Raw genomic sequence first — 7,724 nt, forward strand, 5'->3', positions numbered from 1 at the left:
TATTATTTATGATTATTTTTATTATTATGAAAATAAAACAACAAAAACAAAACAAAAAACCCACCAGATAAGCCGATGACAGTTTAAATTTCAGATTCAGAAACGGGCTGCATGTTAATCACCTCAATTGGTTCTAGATACTGTTGTGAGGAAAGTAAACGTATTGTTGAATGTGACCCAAATACTAAATGATTTTAATATAAAATAGGCAGTAAATACTTTTTATCAACAAATTCAACAGTTTAAACATTTAGGATGTAGGGGCCAACATATAATTAGGCCCTATTCATAATGATTATAATCAAATGCAAAACTGCAAAATAGCTAAAGTCAGTTTCAATAAGAACCCAATCCTGAAACATACGAGGGCTGTCCCACGGAAAACCGGAAAAGGTCCATAAAAGCAACAATCTTTGTCCTAATATAATAAATATGTAACACATCATACCTCAACATGTACTTTATTTTTCAAAATAATCACCATCCTGCTGGACCCATTTTTCCCATAGCTGGATCAGGGAGAGAATACCCTCCATGAAGATTTTTCATCAAGGGATTTCAACCAATCTTTCACGGCTTCCACGAGGTCTTCGTCGTTGGTGAATCGCTTTCCATATGGCGTTTCATTGGTTCAAAAAGGTGATAATCTGACAGGACCAAGTCAGGACTGAGAGTGGGACGTGTCTGAACTTCCCAGCCGAACCTTTGGATCCAGTCTTTCGTAGCGTTTGTGGTGTGTGGCTCAGCGTTCTCATGCTGCAAAATGATCCCGCTGGACAACCGGCTTGGTCTTTTTCGGCGCACAACCTCTCTCAACTTATCAAGAGTCTGGCAGTATCTGTTAGCTTTAACAATTTGTCCAGGTTCCAGAATGTCAAGAAGTAGAACACCCTAAGCATCCCAGAAAACCGTGGCCATGAGTTTCTTCACCGATGGCTGAACTTTAAACTTTTTCGTGGGAGGTGAAGACGTATGCTTCCAAACCACTGAATCCCTCTTCGTCTCAGGGGTCAGGTGGAGTATCCAAGTCTCATCCCCTGTAATAATGCTTCTCAGGAATGCTTTATCGTATTGTTGGAGGTCTCCAGGTGCGTTCATGACTCCCCTGACAGCTTGGCGACAACAATTCGACAAAGTCTGAGACACTTGAACACGTTGTGTCTTGTGGTCAGCTGTCAGCTCTTTTGGGACCCATCGAGCGGAGACCTTTCGATAGTGCAGCTCATCAAACACTATCCTATGGACAGTCGACTTTGAAATGTTTAACAACTCGGAAATTTCGCGAATTTTTAGGTGCCTGTCTGTTCGCATGAGTTTGTTTACGCGACTCTTGTTGTCCTCTGTCTGGGAGGGAAAAACAAGGTCCAGGTGAACTTTGTCATTGACATCCGTATGCGCGGCTTTGAACTTACTACACCGCTCATATACCTGTGACTTTGCCATTACTTTCTCCCTGTAAACTGACTTTATTTCAGTGTGTATTTCTATAGGTTTGAGACCTTTTGCGGTCAGAAACCGAATGACAGACCTCACTTCTACCCCTGACTAATTAATTTTCTAAGGGGGTAGCCATCTTTGGAGAACTGCTGTGTTCGTTTGGTTCGTGCGATGCTCATAGTGCTCAATCGGGAAATTTCTAAATGATTGTTTTACAAGTGTGCGTTTACAAAATGTAAAAATATTGAATAGTTTTAAAATTACAGCCAAATTCCGGTTTTCCGAGGGAGAGCCCTCGTAGAAACATCTCAATGACTGGTGTTTAAAAGAAACTGTAAGCCCTCGTAGAAGCATCTCAATGACTGGTGTTTAAAAGAAACTGTAAGCCCTCGTAGAAACATCTCAATGACTGGTGTTTAAAAGAAACTGTAAGCCCTCGTAGAAACATCTCAATGACTGGTGTTTAAAAGAAACTGTAAGCCCTCGTAGAAACATCTCAATGACTGGTGTTTAAAAGAAACTGTAAGCCCTCGTAGAAACATCTCAATGACTGGTGTTTAAAAGAAACTGTATTGGTTCAACGCCCCTGTCAACGCTATTAAGTTATTTAATAATCGGGATTCCCGAATTTGGAGCCCGTCATCGAAAACTCCACAAAACGACCGAAGTTCAAGATCGGTCGGTCTGGGATTCGAACCAGGGTCCACGTAAGCTCTATTATAATATTATTATACTTATAGCTCTTCACTCTACACGTATAAGGGTTAGTAATACGACTGCGCTATACACCCTGAGTTTCGACTATACTTACGTAAGGTGCACCACAGACGTTAGATACTCTAAATCTCAGTCTGCCAAATGCGAGGCTAGCTTGCTTCGAGATCAACACCAAGACTGGCTCTTCAAGATACGACACTGCCAAGATATAGGTAATTCTCTACTGCTTTGAGTTGGCTATCATTCTCATTCACTTTGATGTCTGGGAGAACGATTTTTGTTGAGAGAGCACGGAGTTGTCACTTGTGCTGGAGAAAAAATCCACATATTATTGCATTGTGGTCTTGTTATGGGACAATAAAGCACAATCATTAATCTGTAAATGGTAGATGGCTTATCAAAATCGTTTCAGAATTTTTGGCTTTCAGCTTTCCGTCAGTTCTGGACATAATGGTCACGTCTGGTGGAGAAAAATCTGAAGGCCACCTGCTACGTTGCAGAGAACACGATGCTAAAAAGAACTGGGGCCAGTGCAGTCTTGGTTCACGCTGATCGACGGGACAGTGGAAAGGCGCGGTAGTTTTCTGGGGCTCTTGGTCCTAGCCTGCATGCCGTCATGGAAATGTCTCACAAAGTTAATGAATTTGGGAGGGCATCCCAATTTGGCCACAATTTTTCCAGAGGCCAGTGGGTGGTATTAAAATGTGCTTTTGTGAGGTCAACAGATGTCATGTATTGATATCATGATTTATTTACTGCATATCATATTAACAACAACAATAATGATAATAATGATAAAAAATAATAATTGTACATGTACCGTAATGATAATGTGCCACGTTTCACTTGAAACATACATGCAATAAGTGAAAAAAGAGTCCCTTAAACAAGATGATTAATTGTCAAAGACCATACCCATTTCACTGTGATTGCGTAATGAATATATTTATCTTTGATACTTTCAAAAACAGTTTAGAAGTTGGTGAAAATGAGCTAAAATGGTCTTGACGTGTCTAATTTTTCTCGCTTTATTATGCAATTTTTCACTTCATTTCCCCAGGCCATTTTCTCAGTCACACACTCATTAGATTCTAATGACTTACATAAGGGGCTCTCGTGGGCAGTGGTTACCTCTCGGGGTTCAAAATCTGACAGGAACGAAAGATTAATTTCTTCTGTAAAATGTTCTCCATTTACTTCCTGCTGTTCCTCTTCTCTTGGCATGTGCTTTCATTTGCTTTCCTCTCCACTTCTGCCCCCCCCCCCCCTTCCTCTTCATTTTACATGTAGGCCTATACAGCCTGCGTTGTGTGGTTAACATTATGGCCTTTTTCTGATTTGGCTTACACTCACTGTAAGCTTAATTATAGTAGTTAGCTGCTGTTAATTGTGCATGTAGCTATTGACGATGAGCGTGATATCCATTATATATTTGGCAACTTGGAAACGCATGTGTCACTTTTCCCATAAAACTACGACAGCAATAGAGTTGAAAGTTGGCAAGAACCTGCAAAAAGATAGAAAGGTCCCATGACGGAGCCCGGTTTTTTATTGATTCATTTCCTGAATTTAGAAAAATAAATTTGACAAAAAGTTCCCGTCCTTATTTTGCCTTTGTAATTATTCTACCGAGAGACGAAACAAATCTGCGTAGCTCTCCTTCACAACGGAAGTTCGTTACCGCTCTTTACCGTTCGATTTAGAAATACGATTCAATTAAAGACGGGGTGAGTAATTTTCGGGACTCACCTGTAATACGTGGAGACGTGATGCTGTGTATGCATCCAAATAATTGTTTCTTAGAAAGGGCCCAAAGAGAAAAACTTTGTTATTACTGGGTCAAGATCTTTTTAAAAAATATTTTTGTTTGGTCGCTAAGAGCGAATATAGCATCCCTTGATTGCCAAATTGGCCCCCGTGTTGCTTACAAAATCAGTAATGAGACTGTCTTGAGTCTTGAGCAGCTTATGCGCATGTCAGGAAGGTGAAGCCGTCCAAGAAATCCCACTCTTGGATGACCCCCAAGTGTCGTGGACTGATCAAGAAAAGAAACTAGCTAAGAAATAATATCTCCTCACACAGGGAGGAATGGTTACAAGCTTGCAAAGATGTTACAGAGGCTGTCCAGGAGGCAAAGACTGACCAGTGGAAGGAGGTAGTTAATGGCGTGATAAATTATCTGGACGAAAGGAAAACTTGGAGTTTCATCAAGTCTCTAAATGGATCACCAGATACCAACTCTCCCAACGAAGTACTGAAACACAACAGGAAAAGGATAACATCAGCAAAGAAGAAAGCTGAGCTTTTTGCCCAGCACTATGCAAAAATCAGTAAGCTCCAATTTACCCAAGAGGAGCGCAGAAGAAACAAACTCCGATTGAAGCGCCTACTGTATGACAATGCGAACAGCGAAGATGAACAGCAATCATAAACATACTTCATCATGAAAGAGCTGGAGCGTGCCATAACACAAATGAAGAGAAGAAGTGCTCCAGGACCTGATGATATACCACCATCTTTCCTAAAAGAGCTTGGCCCACTCGCATTGAAAGAATTGCTCAGCAAATGTAATCTGTCGCTTAACCAAGCAGCGTGCCCACAAGACTGGCGTAAGGCACTTATCATTCCTCTCTTGAAAGCTGGTAAGTCACCTAGTGATATGACATCCTTTCGACCCATTAGTTTGACATCCTGTGTTGTGAAAGTTATAGAAAGGATGCACTCTGAAAGAATCTACTACCTGTCAGAGAAGAATGAATGGATTGCAGATATTCAGGAAGGCTTTCGCCAAGGTCATAGCTGCACGGACCAGATCATCAGAATCTGTCAAGGAATTGAGGATGATTTTCAACAAAAGCCAACATTCCATCGATCAGTCCTAGTCCTGCTGGACTACTCCAAGGCATATGATACGGTTTAGCGTGAAAGACTATTACGGTCAATGGCTGACAAGGGAGTTCCGTTGCGTGCAATCAGATGGATCCATGGTTTCCTGAGAAACAGACAAGCCCGTGTTCGCCTGAATGGAGAAACAAGCAAGAGCCAGAATTTCAAGCAAGGGCTTCCCCAAGGAGCTGTACTATCACCGCTGCTGTTTATATTCTTCATAAACAACCTGGCAGAATCCCTCCCAAACCCTGACTCACAACAACTAACCTCCTCCAAGCTGATCTACTCAATGTTCGCTGATGACTGCATAATACTGGCCAGTCACGCAAAGAGAGCAAAGGCAAATGAAGCGACACAGTTGATTGTGGATATGGTTGTGAAATGGAGCAATGAATGGAAGCTTACCTTGAAAGCAACCAAGAGTGAAGTATGCTTCTTCTCAACATGGGTGAAGGAGGCAACGTGGCAACCAATAATTCAGATCGAAGGGGAAAAGATACCATTCAACCCCACTCCACGTCTGCTGGGCGTCTACCTGGATAGACAGCTAACCTTCAACAAGCACATTGAGGAGGTGTCCAAAAGTGCAATCTCTAAAATGAAGGTTATCGGTGCTTTCAGCAACTCAAAATGGGCCTGGGGTAAGGAGTCGCTCAAGAAAATATATCAGATGTTTGTGAAAAGCAAGTTGGATTATGCTGCCCCAGCGTGGCAGCCTTGGCTGAGTGAGACTAGCGCAAAGCCCCTGGACAGAATACTAAACAAAGCCCTCCGACTTGTATCAGGTAAGCTGAAAACAACACCAACAGAAGCGCTGCGCTATGAGACCAGAACTGAGCACTACACCACCTATACAAAAAGAACATGCCTCAAGTCTATAGAGATGGCTATAAGAGATTACCAGCCAACCATCCTAGAAAGAAAGCCCTTAATCAAGCAGTCAAGCCTAAAAACCGCAGGAAAAGTTGGTTTCGGATGGGCACCGATCTAGCAGACCACCTCCCCCCTAAAGCAGAGAATCGATGGCCAATCAATCTGGTGAGAGCTTGTCCATGGGAGACCCATGGCGAAATCGAAATTCGGACAGCACTGAGAGGAGTAAAAGGAAAAGGTGATGATCCTGCAAAGGCATGTGAAGCAGCTGAGGATGTGATCAAAGAAGTTGGTGCGGATGTGACAATTTTCACCGATGGATCGGCAGTCGCAGGATACCGCGAAGGTGGAGCAGCAGCAGTAGTGATAATAAATGATGAACCGCCACGAACAGACATTAAAACTAAAGGTGCATTCCTTACATCATCTTATGACGAGGAATGCCAGGCAATAATGTCTGCTGCACAATGGATTGCCGACAATTGCCACAGTAGGACCAATGTACTGATCTTGACTGACAGTCAGTCCCTCTCCAAGGGGCTGCTGGGCAACAGCTCGGGCATGAATGATTTGCGCGGCAAGTTCAGTGAAGCCAGAGCCACAATAAAAATTCAGTGGATTCCAAGCCATGTTGGAATAGAAGGAAATGAGGCAGCAGACCAAGCTGCTAATGAAGCCAGAGAGATCGAAGGAGACAGACGACCAACGACATACAGAGGAGTCTTTCCAATAATCAAGAGAGAAATCAGAGACCCACCATGTAGAACTAGGTATCAGCACCTGGAAGATGTGTATTCTGGGTAGGCTACTCCTATAAGCGGGAACAAAAATCTATCACATGTCGCTGGGACCAGGTTGAGCTAGCGAGACTGCTGTCGGACCATCATTGGAGTTTAAGATGGTATAAGAACTTTGTAAATGAAAAGCTCATCCCATGTTGCCGAAGATGCGGCCATGAAAAGGAGGATACCGAACATCGAATGGAGTTATTTGGACGAGTGGAGGTGCCGCTAAGCATATTGACTATTGACAATGGAGCCGAAAAAGAGCCTCGCTCTCGCTCGAAGATTTCTTCGTGAAGTCCTTCAGGCCCATTAAGGAAACAAAACAAAAATCATCATCATCATCATCATCATCATCCTCATCATCATCATATCATCAACATTTAACAACAACAACAACAACTACAACAAATTAACAACAACAACAACAACAACAACAACAATTACAACAACATCAGCACCCGCATCATCATCATCATCACCATCATCATTTCTAAATAATGCACAGTGCTTATGAATGGGAGCTCAAAGTGAACATGAGAAATATCGAGTCTAAAAAGAAAGATGGAAAAGGTCAACAATGTTAGCACCATCCATAGATCTAGTGACTATGGTATATACGTGTAGGCCTATAGAATCTGGAGACTAAAAGTTTTAGATCTTTAGCTAACACGTACAAGACAACTTTAGGCTTGGATACTCACTAGATCTAGATATAGTTTGTTTGTTTTTTTCCGGTGAAAACTGTCTATTTCTTCAGTCACCAATGTCCAACGTTTCAAAGGTCTGAGGCAGAGAAGGAAAACCCATAGCAATCGTGTTAATCTGCCACCGTATGATACAAACGGGATTACCCGAAGCTACATCATTATCATCGAAGGAAAACTTGTCATCGGGATTTCCCGCACACTCGCGATGTCATCGACGATAAGGGCATGCTATGCTCCTCAGAGATGCAAACCAGGGCCAGTCGTTTCAAATATATCAGCAAATAGAGTCTAGATCCATCCCTATTTTCTTTTTTTT

General features: G+C 42.3%; 1 long non-coding RNA gene across 1 annotated transcript in view; it reads right to left on the reverse strand.

Moving 5' to 3' along the window:
* LOC118477283 overlaps nucleotides 1–3,273 on the reverse strand; it is a 6,779-nt gene extending 3,506 nt beyond the window's left edge. The window contains exons 1-2 of the long non-coding RNA XR_004858267.1: nucleotides 3,258–3,273; nucleotides 2,249–2,462 (exon numbers count right to left, since the gene is read on the reverse strand). This is a non-coding gene — a long non-coding RNA (uncharacterized LOC118477283). The remainder of the gene's footprint in view (nucleotides 1–2,248; nucleotides 2,463–3,257) is intronic.
* Nucleotides 3,274–7,724: the final 4,451 nt, after the last annotated feature.

The sequence above is a fragment of the Aplysia californica genome, unplaced genomic scaffold (assembly GCF_000002075.1).
Source record: "Aplysia californica isolate F4 #8 unplaced genomic scaffold, AplCal3.0 scaffold00057, whole genome shotgun sequence".
NCBI classification, from domain to species: domain Eukaryota; kingdom Metazoa; phylum Mollusca; class Gastropoda; order Aplysiida; family Aplysiidae; genus Aplysia; species Aplysia californica.